Here is a 27,800-nt window from a genome sequence, read left to right as displayed (position 1 = left end):
TAGAACAGGTGCTCCTTATGGAGGCAAGCTAAGACGAATGAAACCTTTTTCCAAAAATTCTTTGGGATTGGTTAGATAATTCCTTCCTTTCGGATGGAGCTAAGAGGTATGGTACCTATGCAATAGGTACAGTACCGGGCGTGGATAGTTGACAAGTGAAAAATATATAATATCTAAGGTTGATATTTTTAGTTGACAATATAGTGATAAGGAGTATGTAATGGTCACAGTGGTTGTAAGGTTTAATCAAATCTTATTCCCATCATGATCCATTAGGATTTCTGTATGACTTATCATAATATAATGACGTTGATCAAGTGTCATTATATTATTCTAAATCATACTTTTATCACTCCATAAGATTACTACTATGTCATCTAGTCAATATGCATCTTCACCGAGACGAATAATTCAATGGAAAATGAAAGAAAAGAAAATAACATCATTCATTTAAAAGAAAATAACTAGAGTATTACAGAAACTTAATGAAATCTTCCAAACTATAGAAGTACTAAACGGTAACATAAAGAATACCATGAAAATTTAAATGTCTCTAGTGGTTTCCAAAAACTTTCATTGTGCCTCTTCATTCTTCTTCTTATTCGAACATTGATTTTTGAAATGCCCTACTTCTCCGCAGTTATAGCAAGTAGGAACGGTTGCATTTGCCTTTGTGGTTGGAGTTTTGGTTGATGGAGTAACAAATCTACAATTCTTAGCTACGTGACCCACTTTCTCACACTTAGTGCACTTGGCCTTACACCATCCTTCATGATGTCTCTCACATCTTTTGCAATAAGGACGTTTTCCCTTATACAACTTGTTGGATTTTCCCTTATAAAGTTTGTTGGATTTGCTTTTAGAATTTTCTTGCTTCATCCCTTCTCTCTTCCTTTTTGCACCTTCTTTCTCCTTATGTTTGTCGATGAAATAGCTTGCCATGCAAGCAGCTTCTTGTATAGTGCCCGAGTTTTCCAAAATAACATCTCTTCGGACTTCATTAGGCAACCCATTGATGTAGCATTGGATCCCTAGATACTCGGGAGTAGCCATGAGAGCAAATTCTTGAAACCGGTTGGTGTAGCTTATGAGATCAGCATTCACCATTTCTATATTACTGAGCCCAGGTCTTTCAGTACTCTTGTATGTAGGGGGTGGGTAGTTTATGAAACTTTGATGAGAACGAATAGTCGAAAGGTTTCACGGTACGCCATTGTTGCCATTACCTTGAACAGAGGACTCAGATTTGGACTCTTCCTCAACTTCTTCTTCTTCTTCTTCAATACTTTCCTCCACAAACTCTTCCTCCTCGTCATCCCCATCATAGTTATCATTAGTGTGGGATTCTTCCAGATGAGGGTAATGTGGTGGACTAGCAGGGACATAGTTTGGGTGAGTTGGTGAAAATGGCGGGGAAACGGGTCCATAAGCCGGTGTGTGGACAGATCTTTCGGAGTAGGATCCATCGGACTCGTTGTCAGAGATGATGATCGGGCTATTGCGAGACATCCTAAATGAATAGAAAGAGAGATGATTAGGTAGGTTCTAAAGATGACGCAAAAGCACGAATAAAATGTAAGGGGAAAATGCACTAGAACTAAAACAGGAAAGGTTATAGTCCTATAGATTGCTAAGGCACCTAACTAACACATAAGGCACACATAAAATGCAATCCTGGTTCTCTATAACAAGCCTTGGCTCTCCTAAATTACATAATGAGATAGGTATAGTGGCATTTTATTGTTGGAATACAAGTAAGTCATGGCTCTTATTCTAAGAGTCAGACGTGTAAGTATAGTTCCTATAGCAAAGTGTTTCTAAAGATTTGAATGGTATAGGAGTTCTAGGCATAACAAATATAAGTGAACTTAATGCACATAACCTAGAATGTAATGCAAATAATCAATGCAAATAAACAACTCAGTTATAGATTAGACTCACTAATGCATCCTAACTATTCATGTTAGTCACACTAATGTAACCTAGTTCCCTATAACCAGAGCTCTGATACTAACTGTAACACCCCGCCAAAATTGCCACTGACGCGGATGTTAACTCTGGTCCCAGTGCTCGGTTTGACTTCTAAGTATCAACAGAGTTCTACAGCGGAAGCAATATATCTAAGTACCTGAGACAAAACATGCTTAAAGTGTCAACCAAAATGGTTGAGTGAACAACATAGGTTTAATAATCATAACAAGTTTTTAGACAACAAGATTTAAATAAGCGGTTTAATCAGTTCGATAGTAGTGCTGGTGTATATGATATCGATACTAACCATAAGTTACCCTAAACACATCACGTTCGTGTCGTGTATCATTATTATGTATCCATTGACCAACGGTCATCCGGATAGAGACGTCACTCTCCATAGCGCTATTCACAATAACTAAGCTTGCCTTTATACGTAGCAATTAACGATATCATGGTAGGGATTTAGCATGAATCAAAGCATGTTAGCAACAGTTTGAACTAATCAAAATAAAGTTTGAGTACTCGTGTCTAATCATAAAATAGTTTAACAGCAAGCATGTGTCTCACCCCAAAGTTATAAAACACTTAAGAAATAGTAAAAAGAGGGGCTATGAAGTTCACCTCAATAGCAGATAGATATTCCACGCAAGTTATATGATCGGAGTGTTGAACACGGAGATCTTAACCTAGAGATATTATGTTCGATTAGTTAATGTCTAATAGACATAAAGTTTGTTTATTAATATAGTAAACTATATTAACAGTGACCGTTCTCGAGAAAAGTTATATTTATATAAGTGATAATATACTTAGTATACTTTAAGTGTTACTATATAGGTAAGTGTATAGGTTATACTAATAATAGTATTATTAGTCTTTAATTATTTAACTATTATGTTACATATATAATTATACCTATCATACATATATATACATCCTTTATTATTAATATACATGTAGGTGTTCATAACTATACGATATATATATATATATATGTACATTAGGTGTAGGTGTTACATATTCATAAGTGTAAGATGATACTTATACATATACACTTATTACTTTTTATTACTATGTTTACTATCTTATTATAATACTTACATAACACACATTCAGACATACATTCACACGTACATATACATACATATATACACATACATATACACGTATGCATATATTTACATATACACACACATATACATACAGTGTATACATGCACATACGTACGTATGCATGCATGCATGCATATCATTATCATTAATTATTAACCATCATCACAAAAATCATAACCTAATAACTTCTTCATAACAATGGTTATAACCATAATTTATATTCAACGTCCTAATCTTATTAACCTTATTATCTAGTTTCTTTTTAATACTTCATATCCAAAACTCAGGATCATAGTTATATCCATACATAAATATATTACTTATTCATATCTTTATCTATTAATCAACCCCATAACAAAGATCATGTTCATAACTTAAGTCTACCATCTACAATTTAACTTACTTAATCTCATTAACAATATAACTTTTTAGTCCAATTATGATCATGCATCTTTTATCCCTAACCCCCCCCTTTTTTTTTTATCATAAACAACTCATAGTTATAATCTACTTTACTTTTTCACCTACATAAAATCATAAGTTTAATTATTACTCATAACCTTAACTTTTTAATAATTATAATGCTTTAACAAGATCATACTAATACTTAATATGATACTTTTAACTTGAATCATAACCATTATTATCATTATTCATCAACTTAATCTTATTACCCATAATGATAATCTCTTATCCTTTTAATAATCAATCTTGATAAACAATAATCATAATCATAGTTTATATTAACATCATAACTATATTAACCAAAACAAATTAAGAGGTTAATCAACTAGGGTTCTAGATATACCTTAGAAGATTAAGTTCAAGAACAAGATGACGATTATGGACTGAACAGAAACCAGAATCCAACAGCACAATCATGACCCAATTGGGTCTGTTTCAGGTTTGACAGAAATTAGCAGCTGTAGTACGACCCAGAAGAGGTTGTTTTGAGTCTTCTTGTTCGACAGAAACACAGCAACACACAGCAGCAGAAAACGCAGCAACAACAGAAGGTTCTTGGGCTGTTGAGCTCACGAATTCAGCAGGAAAACAAGAGGGTTTTGCAGCAAGAACACAGCTAGTTTCGTGGTGGTTTGCAGGCTGTTTTGGGAGTTGTTTGGAGGGCTATTCAGATGGCGAAACAGGAGCAGGAAGCAAGTGAATTTATAGCAGGTTTTGTGAGGATATTAGTTGACTGCACAGCAAAATAAATAGAAGCTGGACAGGAGGGTTATTGATCGACAACTAGGAGGTGGTTTAAGGGTTTTATGTGTCAACTAAAAAGAGGGTTTGATGATGATTGTTTAGTCAACAATAAGGGAGGGAAACACAGAAGTTAATTAGACGACAATGCAGGATTTTGGTGAATTAATTTGTGGTGCAATTTAGGAAAAGCATGAGGGGTTTTTTATAGGTGATCAAATGTTGGATTAAGTTTTGGATTCTTGTTGATCAAAACACTAATTAGAATCAATTTAGGACTTGTAATTACTTGGTGATTAAGCTTGTTATTCCCTTTTTATTCCTAATAGTCTAGCCGTTTTTTTTATTTATAGTATAATACTTATTTTTTTTCTTCGTATATTAGTATTTATTCACATATATTATATATTTTTATTATTTAGGGTACCTTTATATAAAATACATTTTATTAATTATTAGACCCAAACTTTTATAAAATTTTAATTTTAGTTCATATCATTTCTTATTATCACTTAAATCCTTATTAGTTTCTAAATTAGTTTTAATTTATATAATTGTATTTTTTTTATGAAGTTAGCTATTAACAAAAGTAATTTAATTTACATATACGTTCTCAATGTTACTAATTCATATAATTTAATTAACACTAGGGTCAAGGTTATATTATTAATTTAATATTAGGGTTAGGACTTATAATATTAATGAACCTTTAAGGTTAGAGTTTAGATTATTAATCACTATTAGGTTTAGGGTTTCAGGTTTTTAATTACGAACATTATTTATAAAGCTTTTAATATGTCTTGATAACAACCCTAATGCTAATACACAGAATATGACATTGAAATCCTAAGGGCAGTTTGGTAAATTCAGAAGGGAAAAGTGAGGGTTGTTATAAAATGTATGTGAAAGAACTGAATGATTGCAAGTGGCCTAAGAGGAATCCACTTTTGGCATATAAGAGGAATCCTTGGGGTAAAATTTTATCTAAAGCCTTAGTACAAGTGTTTTTTATAGATGTCATAAAGTGTTTTGTTTTTTTATGATCGGTTATGGTTATATCTGGCAAATGAGTCAGGTTGGATCGATTTGGATAACGGGTTAACGATTTTAGGTTGAAATAGGTCATGGGTCAAACATGTCAAATTTTAAACGGGTTCAAATAGGTCAAGCTTATAACTCATGGCAATTCACGTTTTCAGAGGTTAGCATACATATGAAATACACTAAGGAATATATAAACTATCATATTCCAGACGATCAAAGTCTCAATCAACTTATAATTCATGTTAGGTCATTTCTCATGACTTTGAAAACAGATTCAGCTCACTAGAAAACACAAATCTTCGTATTGACGCACCGAGAGCATTACAAAAGTTTTTGACGCAAATCTTAAGTCCAACATGCATGAATTTTCACAAGGAATACAATGGTACATATTTCAATAGCTAAATCACAAAGCACATAAATTAGAAAATTCGGATTACATACATAACCTAGTCAAAACTTTGATTACACATAACGTGAGCATACGATAACGAAATCAAGCGAAATCAAAGTCCAAAATTATTGATTTTTCGTCACCTATTCATCTAGATAACATACAAGATCAGTATATAAACCAATTTGGTCAGATCCATGGCATACAAATTCATGATACATGCAAACGATAACAATCGAGCAATTTAACGACAAATGACAACTCTATACGTAATCAATTGAGCACTAGACTTGATTACACTATGAAATTGATAAAAAAAACCGATCTGGAAAAATTAGGGTTATGAGTTATACCTTATAAACACAATTAACTTATACTACCGCGTAGAGAACGTTGCGTAGAACAATCTTCGTGCATGAGGTTTAATCAAATTTTGAGTTTGAGAGTGTGTGTGTGTGTGATGATAGTCGACGGCCAAGAGGGAGGAGGAGAGGAGAGTGTGTCGAATAGAATGGGGAAAAATAAGGGTTCCATGATTTGCTTTTCTATTTATAGTTAGTAATTAGGGCCTAATTAAGATAACTGGTGACCTTGTAGCCCAAGTTAAGTCCATTAAGGGATCTATGGGGAGGGTTCGGCCGAATGGCCCTTTAAGGGGTGTCCTAGGCTTGTTTTGCTTACTTGCTTGTACGTGCGTGGTCTGTTTCTAGTGCTGTTAACCGTACCGGGTCTTCGGAACGTTAACTAGTCGTTGAAATGAAATCACCGAGTTTAATTTACTAAATAAATAATAAATTAAATAAGTTTTTCGTAAAAACAACAATTATTAAAAATAATTATTTTATCGTTTATCTAAGTTCCGTAAACTGAAAAGCTTTCTAGGCGATTAACTTAATCGTGTCATTCTCTAGTTATTTCATTATCCGAAACAAGTTCATAAATTAATATAACATATCAATTCAAGTAATCCACTAGGATCAAGTATGCATTAAATCCATTAAACACATAAAGTCTAAGTAATCACCGTTAAATATTTAACGGACAAGTAACGATAGTAACGGAAAAAGTCGGGTTGTTACAATATATAATGTAACGACCCGACAAAATTGTCATTGACGGCGCCGCTAACTTAGGTCCCGTTACGTGGTCGTAGTCCCTATATGAGACTCGTTTGACCAAAATTACGTCGCATTCATTTGAAAAGTACAAGACTTGCAAAGTTTAGTTTGCCAAACGGATTGACTACAAGTTTAAGTTTACAAAAGTATAATGTATAAATGAAATAAACTTGCGACATAATGTAAGTTGAAAATCACGGTTGCTATAAATAGCGTAAGTCTGTAGAAAAAAGTTTGAATCCAAAGGTGCTATCACTAGCGTATGTATGTATGTATGCTTGACTCCAAGCACGAATTCAAAGTGTATGCATGTATGCTTGACTCCAAGCAAGTATGAGTGTACGCAGAAGCATGTAACAAATAGCCAAGTATGAACCTGAGAAACATATAGAAAACTGTCAACAAAAAACATTGGTGAAATCATAGGTGTTTTAGTAAACGTTGTATTTAAACCACAAGATTTAATATAAGATGATTATCAAAATCATTTGCATTCCAAAGTTGTTATTTGAATCGCGGGCACCCAATTATCAAACTTAACTGTTTTGCACCCTTTGCGTAGTGTTAGAACATACACTAGACCCGAAAATATATTTCATCCGCTAACGGTTGTGAACCGTCCGAATGAGGCTCGTCAAGCCCATGTGATCACATAATATAAGTTCACGTTTACACCCTGCAAGTGTAACTAATGATAATTGAATTGAGGCTTTTTGTTCAAACCCGTACGTGGAATGTTCGTTTCCATACTTGTGTTCAAAGTGTAAAATTATGATACGTATATGTTTCTCATCCCATAGTTTAAAGCATAAAAATTGTTTGAAAGATGGGACTATGATCTCACCTCGAGTGCACGAGTATAAAAGTACTTCACAAAGTAAACGTGTGCATGATAGTTGCTTAGCCTTGACCTAAACAAGTAAGTTGTATCAATTAACCGGTTACGACACAAGGTCGGGCAAAATGTGCTCAATTAGTCCTATGGCTCGTTACGACTCGATTAAATATAGCACGTGAATCACGTTGTCAAGTTTCATGCAAGAATCAAGTATAAAATAAGATTTGAACGATTGCATAAGTGTTTGGTTAAGTTTGACTAAAAGTCAAACTCGGTCAAGTCAAAGTCAACGAAAAAGTCAACACGTTCGGGTCGGGTCCCGAACTATTTTTCTAAGGTTTTTAATCATATATAAGCATGTTAGAACAAGTTACATGTGAATCGGAGGTGCGTAGCGTAGCAAACATTTTCTAAATTTTGACCATGTAGGTCAGAACCCAAACGCGGCAAATGCCGCGCTGCGACAGAGGAGGGCCGCGCCGCGACATTAGGCGTGGCCTGGTACCTGGGCTGTTTTAATTGTTCAAGTCTTGATCCAAAATTCAATTTAGCACAAAACACAAACCGTAAACACTTAGAATACGTATCTTATATTGTTGGAAAGCTCTTTTGACAAGGAATACGACTAACCACTTTTCATCAAGCAAAAACATCAATTGCAATAACCAAAATCTCATCAAGTGATCATTAAAGGTTTATTTTTAAAGTTTCAAGTTCACAAAATGCATTTTAAGATTCGGGAATCCAATTCACACATATGATATACCGTTTTGAAGGTAATGAAACATACATTACAACTAAACACTTATCAATAACATTAACAAGCATTCAATGAATCAAAAGTTCATTTTAAAGCTATCAAACCCTAACCAAACTTCACAAACTCATTAATCATGTTCTTGAAGTTTTCTTACTCAACCTACGCATCAAAACGAAGCTAGTGATACTAGTAACACAATTAAAACATGAACTTTAACAATTAACAACATTAACTCATCCAAAATCAAAGATTAAGCACACCCATTTCAAATGTTCAAACTAGTTACTCAAAACAACGAATCGAGCAAACAAAACATATATTCATGTTATACACCAGCCATAGACACTAACTAACACCATTTTAAGTCAAAAACACGAATTTAGAGAAATCTAGAGTTTTAGAAATGTTACCCAAACGAGATGAAATTTGTACCAAAACGTAGAGGATGAAGAGAGGATCACGAATATGTAATTTGTTTTGATGTTTGCTTCTTGATTCGGTTTTGGATGATGAATCTTTGTTGAGAGGATTTGAGAGAAATGGTGAAAGTGTTAAGGAAAAGAAAAAGAAAAATGGTGGATAATGAGTGGTGGTGAGGATACCTTGACTAGTTGACCTAGTCAAGAGTTTAGTCTCTTGGTAAGTTTAGTCCCTCAAGTTTGTAGTCGGGTGCGGGAATTAACCGAACGAATATTTTAAAAATGCTCGAGTAACCGAGTGATGCTATAATTAAATAGTGGGAATATTATGAACGTTAGTCAACGGAAACTACGAATTTAAATAACAAAAGATATTTATTAAAAAAAAGGCAGTGTTAAAAATAAATTTAACGGAAAAACGCGGGATGTTACATATAATATGTATATATAGATATATATAGACTATAGTTTAAGTTTATATAAACAAATGGGTGGTGTGGTTTTTCATGACCCATCCTAATCCATCTGAACGAAGTCCATATCAATTATAAACGATTCACAATAGTTGATTACATCGCTAGGTACTTGACCTCTATATGATACATTTTACAAACATTGAATTCGTTTTTAAAAGACAAACTTTCATTACATCGAAAATTGACAGGCATGCATTCCATTTCATAATATATCAAACTATCAATGACTTAATAATAATCTTGATAAACTCAACGACTTGAATGCAACGTCTTTTGAAATATGTCATGAATGACTCCAAGTAATATCTCTAGAATGAGCTAATGCACAGCGGAAGTTTTCTTTCGTACCTGAGAATAAACATGCTTTAAAGTGTCAACCAAAAGGTTGGTGAGTTCATTAGTTTATCATAAACGATCATTTTCATCAATTTAATAGACCACAAGAATTTCAGTTCCAGTTCTCATAAATATACGTCCCATGCATAGAGACAAAAATAATCATTCATATGGTGAACACCTGGTAACCGACGTTAACTTAATGCATATAATATCCCCAAAACAGAACCTCTCGTCTGTATAATAATCTCGAAGTACTAAAGCATTCGTACCCCGAATGGGACTTGTCAAGGTCCATAGATCTATCTTTAGGATTCGCGTCAATCAGGGGCCATTTTCCTAAATTCTTAGGTTACCAGACTTGAAGGGCGATATTCGGTTAATAATCCAACCATATAATTTAGTTTTTGATCACTTGTGTCTATTTCGTAAAACATTTATAAAAGCAGCGCATGTATTCTCAGTCCCAAAAATATATATTGCAAAAGCATTTAAAAAGGGAGCAAATGAAACTCACCATACTGTATTTTGTAGTAAAAATACATATGACGATATTGAACAATGCAGGGTTGGCCTTGGATTCACGAACCTATATCATTTGTATAATTATTAAAACGTATAATAGAAATTTCATAATTTTATTTATTAATTATATAAATTTTATATGTTTGTAGTATATAGGATTTATACTAAATTCCATTAAAAATATATATACTTTACTTATATATTATATCTTATGTTGTATTTGTTTATTTTGTATGTAATTAAAATAACCAATATTTATACATTTAATTATATTACTATATCTATATATGTTTATGATTAGTATTAACTGTTAAATTCAATAGTTTATTGTATGAAAGTATTTATACAAAAATATAATATATTTGATATATGGTTATATGAAATATTATTATAATTAGTGTATATGTAATAAGTGTATTTTATGTACAAAATATTTATCTGTTTTAAAAAGGTAGTTTTTGATATTAATATTGATAATGCTAAAAACGAACATATATTTCATAGCATTATTCCTCAAGAAAGACAAGCTTTTAGTTGCAATTGTTCTATTTACAAGTGATATTCGTTTAAATAATAAAAGGTGAAGACAAAAGATAGATTCGACGAATTGAAGACGCAAACGACCAAAAAGCTCAAAAGTACAAAATACAATCAAAGTGGTTCCAATTATTGATAAGTAACGTCTCAAAATTACAAGAATACAAGATTCAAAACGCAAAGTACAAGATATTAAATTGTACGCAAGGACGTTCGAAAATCCGGAACCGGGACCAGAGTCAACTCTCAACGCTCGACGCAACGGACTAAAAATTACAAGTTAACTATGTATATAAATATAATATAATATATAATTAATTATATAAATTATATATATATATATATATTATATTTATATATTAAAACTGTAGGCAGACTAGGATCCGAACTTGTGTGAGCTGGGTTTACGAACTCCGCGACTTGCGGAGTTTGTAGTGCAAAGGGACCGCGACTCGCGGAGATACCCTGGACAAAAATGCCTATAAAAGCTAACGCATTTTGATCGTTTTAAATATCCATATATATCAATCTCTCTATCTATATGTAAACGTATATATATATATATATATATATATATATATATATATATATATATATATATATATTTTAATCATATATATATAAATATATATTTATATATATATATATATATAAATATATATATATATATATATATATATATATATATAAATATATATTTATATTTTAATTTTAAATTCTAATAATAAGGGTATGTTAGCGAATGTTGTAAGGGTGTAAGTTGAAATTCTGTCCGTGTAACGCTACGCTATTTTTAATCATTGCAAGTTATGTTCAATTTTTTTAATTTAATGTCTCGTAGCTAAGTTATTATTATGCTTATTTAATACCGAAGTAATCATGATGTTGGGCTAATTACTAAAATTGGGTAATTGGGCTTTGTACCATAATTGAGGTTTGGACAAAAGAACAACACTTGTGGAAATTAGACTATGAGCTATTAATGGGCTTTATATTTGTTTAACTAAATGATAGTTTGTTAATTTTAATGTAAAGATTTACAATTGGACGTCCCTATAAATAACCATATACACTCGATCGGACACGATGGGCGGGGTATTTATATGTACGAATAATCGTTCATTTAACCGAACACGGGAATGGATTAATAGCCACTAGAATTATTAAAACAGGGGTGAAATTATGTACAAGGACACTTGGAATAATTGATAACAAAGTATTAAAACCTTGTTACAGTTTAAGTCCCCAATTAGTTGGAATATTTGACTTCGGGTATAAGGATAATTTGACGAGGATACTCGCACTTTATATTTATGACTGATGGACTGTTATGGACAAAAACCAGACGGACATATTGAATAATCCACGACAAAGGACAATTAACCCATGGGCATAAAACTAAAATCAACACGACAAACATCATGATTACGGAAGTTTAAATAAGCATAATTATTTTATTTCATATTTAATTTCCTTTATTTTATATTTAATTGCACTTCTAATTATCGCACTTTTATTTATTATTATTGTATTTAATTGCACTTTTAATTATCGTACTTTTTAATTATCGCAATTTTATTTTATCGCACTTTTATTTATCGCAATTTCATTATCGTTATTTACTTTACGCTTTAAATTAAGTTATATTTATTTTTAATATTTTACATTAGGTTTTAACTGCGACTAAAGTTTTTAAAATCGACAAACCGGTCATTAAACGGTAAAAACCCCCCTTTATAATAATAATATTACTTATATATATATTTGTATTTTTATAAATTAAAACTAATATAGCGTTAAGCTTTGTTTAAAAGATTCCATGTGGAACGAACCGGACTTACTAAAAACTACACTACTGTACGATTAGGTACACTGCCTATAAGTGTTGTAGCAAGGTTTAAGTATATCCATTCTATAAGTAAATAAATATCTTGTGTAAAATTGTATCGTATTTAATAGTATTTAGTTGTAAAAATAAAGCTATTTCATATACACCTCTGCGCACATCAAGTATTTTTGGCGCCGCTGCCGGGGAACGCCGAAGCGAAACGCCACAAAAAAAATATATATTTTATTAAGTTTTAATTAGTTTTTGTAAAATATATACTTTTTAAATATTAAAAAAATATAAAAAAATTAAAAACCGAATAAAAAAAATAAATATATAAATTTATTTTTAAGATTTTTAAAATTATAAAGTATTTTATTTCTATTTTAGTTTTTAAAATATAACTTTTATTTAATTTATATAAATATTTTAATTAAATTAAAAACAGAAAAGAAAAAAAAATATATATAAAAAAAAACTGAAACTATTGAATTTATACCTGCACCTCATTTGAATTTTCAAACCCCGCGACTCGCGGAGTTTTTCTGGTACGTGGCACCGCGACTCGCGGAGTCACCCTGACACCGACAGAAACCCTAAAACACATTTATTACGGAGTATTTATTATTATTATTAATTACTTAGTATTTAGGTTTTAATTAAAATAGTATTTAGTTTAAGTTTTAATTAATTGTAATATTAAAAGTTTTAATTAGTTTTAAATATATAAAAATTAATACTTTTATAAAATAATAAATATAAAAATCATATTTTTATAAAAATAAATAAATTTATCACTTTTTATATATTTTCATATTTCGTAACTTTTTAATCGTTTAATCGTAATATTGTATATTTATCGTTCGTAGCTAGTGTTAAGTTTAGTTTTGCCGTAGCTTATTATTTTTATTTATAGATTTTAAGGCTTTGCCGTAAAATCCCTTAAGTACTTTCTCTTTAGACTAAGATTTAGGTGCTTTAGAATTTTGCGACGCCATTTTTATATTTTAGTGCCTTTTTAAGATATTGCCATTTGGGATATAGTTTTTCTTGTAAGCTTTAATATTTTTAGACGCAACTTTTAATTCTTAGTTTTTAGTTCTTTTTTAAGTTTCAACGCGCTACTTTCTTATTTTTATTTTTCGACGCCTTTTACCTATGTATCAATTATCACTCCAATTAGTAATCTCAATTTGCAATTTTAATTTTAAGTTAGTGATAGTAATAAGGTTGGGTTAGTCGAGTGTTTTAAAGTTTTATAGTCACTCTTTTTCTTTCTTATTTTTCGACGCCTTTTATTTTTCAACCATTTTCTTTTTTGACCTTTTTCGACGCTCTCTTTTTCTTTCTCATTTCTCGCCATTCTAGTTTTTAGGACTTAGAATTTTTCTACTTCTTCTCTAAATTTCTTAAAATTACAAAAATTTATTTTAAGTGGTTAAATTGATAGACATCAAAATTTTATGGTTCGTAGTAATAGTTGGATTTGTACGTGGACCGGGTTATTGGAGCCAAACAGTACTCAATTATATTGAGACCAAAAGAATCCTGCCCCTCTGCTGCATCTTTTGGCTATTCGAAACGTGGGCAAAATCAGAAAAGTCTATTAATTGGATAACTTATATAATTTTTCTTTCCTTTTAAAAACTAAAAGGATATTCAGTGAATGCACCGAGCAAGACGTTCACCACCTTTTGTACGTTCACCACCTGTAACTCGATCAAGACATCTAGTAAATATTGTCGCCGTTGATTTTCCTTTAGAATCGTCATCCAGTCGACCAAGTACTCCAATTCAAATTTCTGATAATCCATTTTTTGAACCCGATCTCACAATTGAGAATCCGGAGAATATTCAGGGACGATTCATAGATCCTGAACCATTAATTTTTCCTCTGGAATCACCAATTATTCAAACAGAGATTGTTGAGGAACGAACCATTAAATCAGAATCCTCTAGTGATTCAGATTCAACAAATTCAATCATGGAAAATCTGGAACCTTTAAGTATGGAAGACCGAATGAGAGCTAAACGCACTGGCCAAGGTCACACAATTACTCATCCAGACATTAATGCGCCAGATTATGAAATCAAAGGACAAATTCTACATATGGTGACTAATCAATGCCAATTTAGTGGTGCACCGAAGGAAGATCCAAATGAACATCTTCGTACCTTTAATAGGATCTGCACAATATTTAAAATCCGAGAAGTTGAGGATGAACAGATATATCTCATGTTATTTCCCTGGACTTTAAAGGGAGAAGCCAAAGATTGGTTGGAATCGTTACCTGAAGGGTCGATTGATACATGAGACGTTTTAGTTGAAAAATTTCTTAAACAATTCTTTCCGGCATCTAAAGCCGTAAGACTTCAAGGAAAAACTGTTACGTTCACACAGAAACTGAATAAAACTCTATATGAGGCGTGGACAAGATTTGGAAAGTTATTAAGAGGATGTCCGCAACATGGTTTAGACACCTGTCAAATAGTACAAATATTCTACCAAGGATGCGACATCACTACAAGGAAAGACATCGATATAGCAGCTGGTGGTTCTATTATGAAGAAAACAGAAACTGATGCTTACAAAATTATTGATAACACTGCTTCCCACTCACATGAGTGGCACCAAGAAAAAGATATCGTTAGATCATCTAAAGCAGCTAGAGCCGATTCTAGCCATGACTTAGATTCCATTTCCGCAAAGATAGATGCTGTCGAGAGACGAATGGAAAAGATGACTAAATATATTCACTCAATACGAATTAGTTGTGAGCAGTGTGGAGGACCACATTTGACAAAAGATTGTCTTAGTATTGAGCTAACAATGGAACAAAGAGAGAATATTTCATACATAAACCAAAGGTCTGGAAATAATTATCAGAATAATTATCAACCGCCAAGACCAATTTACAATCAAAACCAGAATTATAACCGAAATGTTCCATACAACAACCAAAAAGGTCCTAGTAATCAACAAGTATCCAACAATACTTACAATTAGCAAAGACCTAATTTTCAAAACAAACCACCACAAACCGATGATAAAAAGCCAAATTTAGAAGATATGATAACGAAGCTAGTTGAAACTCAAACGCAGTTTTTCACATCTCAGAAACAAACCAATGAACAAAATGCTCAAGCATTTAGAAATCAACAAGCTTCTATTCAAAATTTGGAACAAGAAGTAAGTAACCTAGCAAGGTTAATAGGTGAAATAAAACCGGGAAGTTTACCTAGTGATACAAATGCTAACCCCCAGAATGAAACAGCTAAAGCCATTACCACAAGAAGTTTTATTACACTTAAACCACCTGAAATACCCGTAACTTCTGATGAAGCTATTCCTACTCCACAAGAACCACAACCTGAACAAGATAAGGAAAAAGAACCGGTAGTTGAAAAGATTAATGAAGATAACACAGTTAAGGCTAAACCTTATGTTAAACCATACCATCCACCACTTCCTTACCCGAGTAAAATGAAAAAAGAGAAACTTGAAGCCGAGCAATCCAAATTCTTGGATATGTTTAAACAGATAAATGTCAATCTTCCTTTCATTGATGTGATTTCAGGAATGCCTAGATATGCTAAATTTCTGAAAGATCTAATCTCGAATAGAAAGAAAATGGAAGAACTCTCGGCTGTTACTATGAATACTAATTGTTCAGCAGTGCTATTGAATAAGATACCAGAAAAACTATCCGATCCAGGAAGTTTCATAATTCCATGTTTTCTGGGTAGTCTTAGTTCAATAGAAGCATTGGCAGACTTAGGTGCTAGTATAAATCTAATGCCGTATTCACTGTACGCTAAACTAGACCTTGGAGAATTGAAACCAACAAGAATAAGTATACAACTAGCCGATAGATCAATAAAATATCCTAGAGAGATAATGGAGAACATGCTAGTTAAAGTTGGTACTTTAGTATTTCCAGTAGATTTTGTTGTTCTGGACATGGAAAAAGATTCTCAAGTTCCTCTCATATTAGGAAGACCATTCTTAAATACGGCTAAAGCAATGATAGACGTGTTCGGTAAGAAACTGACCCTAAGTATAGAGGATGAGAGTGTTACCTTTTCAGTTGATAGAGCAATGCAACAACCGCAATCTGCAGATGATACATGTTATTATATTCAAACTATAGAATCACATGCAGAATTGTTAGAAGAATTTCCAGAATTACAAGGAACAGGAGAATGTTCTTTAGGAGAAGGAACTGAACCAATTGATGAAACTGAAATGTTAGCTACACTAATAGCTAATGGATATGAACCAACAACAGAAGAAATTCAAATGCTAAAAGAAGAAGACAGATATCGATACAAATCATCGATAGAAGAACCTCCGACATTAGAGTTAAAGCCACTTCCAAATCATTTGGAATACGCTTATTTACATGGTGAATCTGAATTACCTGTAATAATATCGTCTTCTATTATTGAAAATGAGAAATCAAAACTCATTTCTGTGTTGAAAGCTCATAAACCAGCCATTACATGGAAGATTCATGATATAAAAGGAATAAGTCCTTCGTATTGCACACATAAAATCCTTATGGAAGAAGGCCATAAAACGTATGTGCAACGCCAACGAAGACTAAATCCTAATATGCAAGATGTAGTTAAGAAAGAAATTATTAAACTGCTTGATGCAGGTTTAATTTATCCAATTTCTGATAGTCCATGGGTAAGCCCAGTTCAATGCGTACCTAAGATGGGTGGCATGACTGTCATCACAAATGAGAAAAATGAGCTTATTCCTACTAGGACTGTAACAGGATGGCGTGTATGTATTGATTATAGAAAATTAAATGACGCCACCAGAAAAGATCACTTTCCCTTACCTTTTATTGATCAAATGTTGGAAAGGTTAGCCGGAAACAGTTACTATTGTTTTCTAGATGGTTTTTCTGGATATTTTCAAATTCCAATAGCACCCGAGGACCAAGAGAAAACCACTTTCACGTGCCCTTATGGTACTTTTGCTTACAAACGCATGCCATTTGGACTTTGCAACGCCCCTGCAACCTTTCAAAGGTGCATGATGGCGATTTTTCACGACATGATAGAAGAATGCATGGAAGTTTTCATGGATGACTTTTCAGTCTTCGGTGATACATTTGAAACATGTCTAGTTAATCTTGAACGAATGCTTATTAGATGCGAACAATCAAATCTAGTACTTAATTGGGAGAAATGTCATTTCATGGTTAAAGAAGGCATCGTTCTTGGTCATAAAATCTCAAAGGAAGGAATTAAAGTGGATAGAGCTAAAGTAAATGTAATTGCTAAACTTCCACATCCCACCAATGTTAGAGGAGTTAGGAGTTTTCTAGGGCATGCCGGTTTTTACCGACGCTTCATAAAAGATTTTTCTAAAATTTCCACTCCTATGAATAAACTCCTAGAAAAAGATGCTCAATTCATCTTTTCAGATGAATGTATCAAATCTTTTAATATTCTTAAAGAAAAACTCACTAATGCACCGATCATGATAACACCAAATTGGAATCTACCGTTTGAACTTATGTGCGATGCAAGTGATTTTGCAATGGGAACCGTTTTAGGACAAAGGATTGAAAAACGATTTCAACCTATATATTATGCTAGTAAGACGTTACAAGGAGCACAAATGAATTACATAACTACTGAAAAAGAACTCCTTGTTATTGTCTTTGCTTTTGACAAATTTCGTTCATATCTCGTTCTAGCAAAAACGGTGGTCTATACCGACCATTCTGCTCTTAGATACCTATTTTCGAAATAAGATGCTAAACCAAGATTAATCCGTTGGATCTTACTCTTACAAGAGTTTGATATTGAAATCCGAGATAAAAGAGGAGCAGAAAATCTCGCAGTCGATCATCTTTCTCGTCTTGAAAATCCTGAATTAGAAGTTCTAAATGAATCGGCCATACAAGAAAACTTTCCTGATGATATCTAGTGAAGATAGATTATAATGAAATTCCATGATTTGCAGACTATGAAAACTACTTAGTATGTGGATTCCTTGAAAAAGGATTGTCGTACCAAATACGAAAGGAATTCTTTAGTGATATAAAACACTATTTCTGGGAAGATCCACATCTGTTTAAAAGTTGTCCCGATGGAATAATACGCCGATGTATATTCGGAGATGAAGCTAGTAAAATTTTAAACCATTGTCACACAGGACCAACAGGAGGGCATTATGGGCCTCAACTAACAGCAAGAAAAGTTTATGATTCTGGATTCTATTGGCCTACAAATTACAAAGACCCACACCTTCTTTGCAAATCCTGTGATGCATGTCAAAGGGCCGGAAAAATAAGTCAACGTAATGAAATGCCACAAAATGTCATTCAAGTATGTGAAGTATTTGACATTTGGGGTATTGACTTTATGGGTCCATTTCCAAAATCTCATAATAATCTCTACATTCTCATTGCCATTGATTATGTATCTAAATGGGTGGAAGCACAAGCTCTCCCAACTAACGATGCACGAGTTGTAGTAAACTTTTTAAAACGTCTTTTTGCAAGGTTTGGAACACCGAAAGCTTTAATAAGTGATCGGGGAACTCATTTCTGTAATAATCAACTTGAGAAAGTTCTTAAAAAATATGGAGTAACTCAGAAAATCTCCACCGCATATCATCCACAGACAAGTGGACAAGTTGAAAATACCAACCGAGCTTTAAAACGTATTCTTGAGAAAACCGTAGGATCAAATCCGAAAGAATGGTCCATTAAATTGGAGGATGCACTCTGGGCTTTTAGAACAGCCTACAAAACTCCAATTAGAACCACACCTTTTAAACTCGTTTACGAAAAAGCATGTCATCTTCCAGTAGAAATTGAACACAAAGCATTTTGGGCTTTGAAGACATGTAATCTTGATTTACATGAAGCTGGACGTCTACGGTTAAGTCAATTAAACGAATTAGAAGAATTAAGACATGAAGCATACGAAAATTCGTTAATCTATAAAGAAAGAACGAAGAAATGGCATGATAAAAGAATAAGAAGTTCAAAAGAATTTAAGGAAGGAGACAGAGTTCTTCTTTTCAATTCACGATTCAAGCTATTTTCTGGAAAATTGAAATCAAGATGGTCTGGACCATTCATAGTCAAAAGAGTTTTCCCATACGGAACAGTAGAATTAATAAATTCAAATGGGATTGAATTTAAAGTTAATGGTCTCAGAGTTAAACATTACATAGATAGTCCAATGGAAGTTGACAACGAAGTTAATCACAATTTCGATACCACAGCTAACTAAGTGTGGGGAGAATCAAGTCTTTAAAGGATAATATGTATTTCTGTTAGAGTTAGATTTTCTGTTTTCGTGTAGTTCTCGAAAATGGAACCCGAATGGTCTTTCCCTAGCAGACCCTAAAGAACTAGTCTTCTCCCCCCATTCTGAATTTTTATTTTTATTTAGGTTTTACGAGATGAAGACTTCATGTGAATTAAACCATGGTCTAATGCTACACGCTTTGATCACTAAACGAAATAATGACACACTTCCGAGTGAACTAGTATCATTAATCCGAAGTAAATTGGAAGGAGTAAGAAAAGAATCCAGATGCGAAGATAATAAGTTACAATTTGGTAAAGGAAAATCAAAATCCGCAGCGAAAAGAAGAGCACGACACCTTGAAAAATGTCACAAATGCGGAAAATGGTCACACGAAGGTAAATGTTTAAATAATCAAACCTATTCAAACACCGAATTTGTTACTTTATGCAGAGATGGACCGTTCATATGTTTAGAAGAAAAAATATTAAATGCTCGAGGTTATGCCTATGTAGCCATGGAAAACCAATTAGTCCGACTATCATATGAGTGGGCTAGAGCATATCACTAGGAATACTATTTCACAGGTAAGTTTGTACAGTTTTCATTTTTATTTTTATTTTTATTTTTAACCTTTTGATAATAAATGCTAATTTGTTCGCTATAAAGTATTAAATTGATATTCGATAAAATTAGGTCTTGCGACCGAAATTATTGATATCATACAAAAATTTATTACATCACTGCGAAATTTAACGTTTATTCTTACGGTATAAATATCTTTAATCAATCAACCCAAAATATTTCAAAAATTCGTCATGAGTTAAATTAGGTCATGGAACCGAAATTATTTTACCAAAAAGAGGGGCGTATATTTTTGATAATATTTGATTGATTAAAGTGGGATAAAAGACCAAAAAGATTTTTAATTTTATTTTTACTTTGTTTTTAAAATTAATATTAAAATAATATTGTAAACTTGTTAAAATTAATATATATTTAAAATTGTAAATATTTGAAAAATTAATATTTTTAATATAAGTTTGTATGTATAAAAACAAAAATATAATATAAATTTGGTGTGAATTTTTAATTTTATTAATATGAATTTTTAATTTTATGTATGTTAAATTTAAGTTTGGTGTGAATTTAAAAACAAAAATTTACTTTATTTCGCTAAGTTAAAAATATGATTTTTAAAATTCGTCGTAAGTTGAAGACTTGGTCATTGAACCGAAATTGCTTTACCCGAGGGAGGGACGAGAACTTTTATTATCATTATTTTTAATCTTATTGAATTAAAGTATACCAAAAACATTTAAAAAAACCCAAAAATCTTTACTTTTAAAAACCGCGCTTTGAATTGACGAATTTTAAAATTTTGTCGAGGGACGGACTAGGACAACGATCCGAAACGTCCTCACTCCTAAAAAGAAATAAATTTTTAAAATTTTATTAATTTATGTTTTAGAAATTATAACTTTAAAAAAAAAAAGCCAATATATTTAGAAACTTTGGTAAAATTTAATCATTTCTACGCTAATCACCGTCAATAATTTAAATTGTTACTGATTTCTTGCAAATGAGGGCATTGCAAGATCTTAAGTGTGGGAAGGGGTTAAATTCTTTCGGATTTTAAAATTTTTACTTTATACACTTGGTTACCATTAGAAATACCAGTAAAGCAGTAGTTGTATTAGAATCTAGTGCTCTCTGATAATAAAGAACAGCCATAGTCTTATATACTGACTACCCAATTCTAGTAAAATTTTTCAAAATTTTCAATTAAATGAACTCAAAATCATGTTTATACATATTTATGAACGATAAAACTAGGTGTTAACACCGAAATTATTGTTACTTTGGAAAGGACATAAATTGAGAAACAAACCAAAATGTTAGAATTCATTTAAAATAGAATAGAGGAGAATAAAAAGGCAAAGAAAGGAAAATAAAAGCCAAGTGTGGGAAATTTTTACCAAGTTATTCAAAACATATATCACATATTTTTGTACAATTAATTGAAAATACTTTTGTTTTGGACGAAAATAAACAGTTTTACCCGATTTATTATAATATATTTGAAAGAAAGATGGATCTACACGATGAATCAATTCCATCATTAAAAGGAAGTAAAGTCTTCCGAAAAAGACACGTGCTTCTTGATTTAGGTCAAGAAGTTGTCGTCCAGACCAGCTGTAGGTTGAAGAAAAATCTAGAAAAGTCATCTCTAAAATCAGCAGGAAATCCACGGACCTCAGCATCAAACAGGGTCGCCAAGTGGTCAGACTTATCCTAACTATGAGAGGATCTGTCTCGTACAATGGGGGCACCGTGCAAATTAGCTTGATAAGACTAATGAATCAGATCTCCAGAAAGGATAATCTCCTTAAAGATCAAAAATCAGCTTTTAAGACTGATATTACTCAATCCTAGAGATTGACCTTAAAGATTGAGAATTACAAACTCATGGAATTCAATGATATCTAAACTCGAGCTTGAACGAGAAAATATTTTGATCAAAATTTCAAACCGATTTGTTTTCTGAAAACCTATTTTCAATGCGTTCATTACCATTGAACGTAAAATCCTAGGAATTCACCTGGAATTCATTAGGTCACCTGAACCAAATCGGGTGTCAACCGTAAGAACGGTGGTTGCATAGCATGGTCGAAGACAGGACCTTGTGCCAGACCAGAAAAATTATAGGATGATCTTTACTATTGCTCCTACAAAGGATAGTAATAGCATCCGACACGTTTTAGACCATGAACAAAAGCATGTCAGGGGACATTGCCTTAACAGTTGCTTGTTCAACGCTTTCCTTTACAACCGGACGGTAGTTTACCGAAAGGTAATATACGGAGCAAGTATACTGGACGTGTTACTTTCCCAATACAAGGTTAGCAAGTAGGTGACACAAAACCGCAAGTTTTGAGCTAAAATTTTCAAATCTGAAACCCACTAAACCCACAAAAATAATTTGCAAACACCGGTGAAGGGTTATTCCGGAAAACTTAGCTAGGGTAAAAGCTAGAATGAATTTTCAAAAGATCAAATGTTTTCATAAAGATCCAATTTCCTTAATGGATCTAAATTTTTATAGGTATGTGAGACTGTAAACCACATCGTTACTACCATTGTTTATACCGCCGTATAGAAATCAATGATGTACAAAGTGTGAAGAATAAAGAAGTGATTCTAGTATTTCAAGACTATATTGCTTGAGGACAAGCAACGCTCAAGTGTGGGAATATTTAATAATGCTAAAAACGAACATATATTTCATAGCATTATTCCTCAAGAAAGACAAGCTTTTAGTTGCAATTGTTCTATTTACAAGTGATATTCGTTTAAATAATAAAAGGTGAAGACAAAAGATAGATTCGACGAATTGAAGACGCCAACGACCAAAAAGCTCAAAAGTACAAAATACAATCAAAGTGGTTCCAATTATTGATAAGAAATGTCTCAAAATTACAAGAATACAAGATTCAAAACGCAAAGTACAAGATATTAAATTGTACGCAAGGACGTTCGAAAATCCGGAACCGGGACCAGAGTCAACTCTCAACGCTCGACGCAACGGACTAAAAATTACAAGTTAACTATGCATATAAATATAATATAATATATAATTAAAACCGTCGGCAGACTAGGATCCAAACTTGTGTGAGCTGGGTTTACGAACTCCGCGACTTGCGGAGTTTGTAGTGCAAAGGGACCGCGACTCGCGGAGATACCCTGGACAAAAATGCCTATAAAAGCTAACGCATTTTGATCGTTTTAAATATCCATATATCAATCTCTCTATCTATATGTAAACGTATATATATATATATATATATATATATATATATATATATATATATATATATATATATATATATATATATATATATATATATATTTTAATTTTAATTTTAATTTTAAATTCTAATAATAAGGGTATGTTAGCGAATGTTGTAAGGGTGTAAGTCGAAATTCTGTCCGTGCAACGCTACGCTATTTTTAGTCATTGTAAGTTATGTTCAACCTTTTTAATTTAATGTCTCGTAGCTAAGTTATTATTATGCTTATTTAATACCAAAGTAATCATGATGTTGGGCTAATTACTAAAATTGGGTAATTGGGCTTTGTACCATAATTGAGGTTTGGACAAAAGAACGACACTTGTGGAAATTAGACTATGGGCTATTAATGGGCTTTATATTTGTTTAACTAAATGATAGTTTGTTAATTTTAATATAAAGATTTACAATTGGACATCCCTATAAATAACCATATACACTCGATCGGACACGATGGGCGGGGTATTTATATGTACGAATAATCGTTCATTGAACCGGACACGGGAATGGATTAATAGCCACTAGAATTATTAAAACAGGGGTGAAATTATGTACAAGGACACTTGGCATAATTGATAACAAAGTATTAAAACCTTGTTATAGTTTAAGTCCCCAATTAGTTGGAATATTTGACTTCGGGTATAAGGATAATTTGACGAGGATACTCGCACTTTATATTTATGACTGATGGACTGTTATGGACAAAAACCAGACGGACATATTGAATAATCCAGGACAAAGGACAATTAACCCATGGGCATAAAACTAAAATCAACACGTCAAACATCATGATTACGGAAGTTTAAATAAGCATAATTATTTTATTTCATATTTAATTTCCTTTATTTTACATTTAATTGCACTTCTAATTATCGCACTTTTATTTATTGTTATTGTATTTAATTGCACTTTTAATTATCGTACTTTTTAATTATCGCAATTTTATTTTATCGCACTTTTATTTATCGCAATTTCATTATCGTTATTTACTTTACGCTTTAAATTAAGTTATATTTATTTTTAATATTTTACATTAGGTTTTAACTGCGACTAAAGTTTTTAAAATCGACAAACCGGTCATTAAACGGTAAAAACCCCCCTTTATAATAATAATATTACTTATATATATATTTGTATTTTTATAAATTAAAACTAATATAGCGTTAAGCTTTGTTTAAAAGATTCCTTGTGAAACGAACCGGACTTACTAAAAACTACACTACTGTACGATTAGGTACACTGCCTATAAGTGTTGTAGCAAGGTTTAAGTATATCCATTCTATAAATAAATAAATATCTTGTGTAAAATTGTATCGTATTTAATAGTATTTAGTTGTAAAAATAAAGCTATTTCATATACACCTCTGCGCACATCAAATATTAATAATCATATTAATTCATAATAATACTTATTTTGATAATAATAATTATAACAATCTTATTATTAATGGTAATCTTAATAAAATACTTTTGTTAATAATAATCATAATTGTAATTAGGGTTATGATAATAATAATAATAATAATAATATTCATAACATTTAATAATAATAATAATAACATTAGTAATACTTATAATTCTTATAACTACGATATTAATAATAATAATTACAATAATACTATTAATAACAATAACAATAATAATAATAATAATAATAATAATAATAATAATAATAATAATAATAATAATAATAATAATAATAATAATAACAACAATAAAAATAAAAATTTTAATAAAAAGAACTACCTCAACACAAGCTTCAAAAAGATAAGATGTCACTAGTAGGGATCGAACCCGAGACCTCTTGTAAACCGTCAAACACCCTAGACCGTTGGACTGTTGCCCATTTTCTGGTTTCTTTACAGAATCCATAACTATATAACCCGTATTAAAACTAGTTCCTATATCACCAACTTCTTCCTTTTAAGATTGTAATCGACCATAGTTTTAGCATTTCATCAAAACAAATTTTAGATACTTCAAAGTAATAATAACAGATAAATATCTAGTGTTTATATTAATTAAAAACAAAAAAAATAATAAAAAAATATCAAATCAGCCTTCTGCTCGTCGCAAGCTTCCTCAAAAAAAAAAAAAATTGATTTCGAATTATACACTGTTTTAGCCAAATTTTACAACACAAAATAAGTTTTAAATCCCTCCTAGCATCTTTATCCATCTTTAATTGAAACAGAAACACAAGAACAAGTTCAAATTTCATGAAGAAAGAAAAGTTTGACTTTTAAATTTTTAATTTTGACTCCCAAATTCTAACTTGATATAACGAATTTAGATTTGAGATTTTGCAGAAAGTTTGGATAAAAGATTCTCAACAAAACTACACTTTTACATTTTTGAATTGGATGCGAATTTGTGATATGGCTAAAAAGTGGAACTTACAGAGGAACCCTCGGTTTGTTTTTTTTTCTGTTATTCATTGTGATTCGTAGAAGGCGAGTTTTTAATAAGGGATTAGTTGGTTGTATGCAGTAACAAAGATTGATTGGCATTTGTTGGTATCCTGAATTGGATCGACCAACTCACACGAGTAAACAGATGGCAAGAAGAAAGAAACAAAAAAATAATAATAAATTAATTGAACCGATACAGATGGATATATAAATATTCTTATTACGCGTATATATATATATATATATATATATATATATATATATATATATATATATATATATCTATCATTATATCTGTATCCTTATACATTTATTTAAAATTTTTTATTTTTTTTATTTTTTTATACGGAGTAACTAATATCAATAAATAACTAAACATTTTAATAATTATAATACCATTTATATTATTAAAAATAATAAAAATACTAATATGACATAACAATGTTAATAATAATAATAGTTTTATTAATGATAGTGGTAAATAGTAGTATTATGATGGCAATAACAATATTTATAATAATTTTAACAATTAGAGTAGTATTAATAATAATAAGTCATAAAAGTGATAATTTTTGCGAAATTGATAATAATACTAATGTTTCTAATAATAATTATAATAATGATACTAATTATATTATTATTAGTAGTAATCATATTTTATATATAAGATTTCTTATAGTATTAATAACGCTAGTATTGATATTAATAATAACAATATCATTATAACAACTATATTATTACATATTATCGATTATATAATACATGTTATATCATAATGAGTATTATACATTTTAGATTTTATTAACGTTGGCAAATTATGTTTGATCCATTTATATACAATATACTATATATTCAAAGTAACAAACTTTAGTTATTTAAAGTTATCTTTCGTAAAAATTAAATTACTTAATAGTTCATTAATATATTTGATATAATTATTTACATATATAATTATTTATACTTACATTTCTGGTTACAATTAAAGGTTCGTGAATCGTCGACGGTAGTCGAGGGGTAACTAAATATATAAAAGCAGTTCAAGAATTTTGAGATTCAACATTACAGACTTTGCTTATCGTATCGAGATCATGTAAAGATTAAGTTTAAATTTGGTCAGAAATTTCCGGGTCGTCACAGTACCTACCCGTTAAAGAAATTTCGTCCCGAAATTTGAGTGAGGTAGTCGTGGCTAACAATAATGATGTTTTCATGATAAATATGAGTCGATAAATAGAACTTTATCATCATTTGACAATGTGGATAAAGTAATTCGATTATTTGGAGAGTATGGGTGAAGCTATCATAAAAGAGTGAGGTGAGTAAATAGTATTTCGTCAAATCTTTTAACGTAGATATGGTTGATTTCTTGGATTTACGGGATTTAGAGAAAATCGTTGAGATCTGAAAGATTTGATTCTTTGGTGAATAAAATCTCTTTGATTAAATGCGTTTATCTATCTTGATTTCTTTATCAGATATTTCACTATAAATTAACTTCTTCCGTCCCATTACTTCCCACCATTTTTTTTTTCATACATCCAAAAGATTGTGAAAATGCTTAATCCAGTTCTACTCCTTGATATTTTTCAAATTTTCATTTCTGTCATCCTTCTTTTCAATTTTTCCACCAGAAAAATCTGTTTACTTCTACTATTACTTTGGGGTGATACTATTCTTAATTCTACCG

Source organism: Rutidosis leptorrhynchoides, chromosome 2, assembly GCF_046630445.1.
Source record: "Rutidosis leptorrhynchoides isolate AG116_Rl617_1_P2 chromosome 2, CSIRO_AGI_Rlap_v1, whole genome shotgun sequence".
In the NCBI taxonomy this organism is placed as follows: domain Eukaryota; kingdom Viridiplantae; phylum Streptophyta; class Magnoliopsida; order Asterales; family Asteraceae; genus Rutidosis; species Rutidosis leptorrhynchoides.
The sequence above is the reverse complement of the archived record's forward strand: the minus strand, read 5'-3'. Positions refer to the sequence as shown.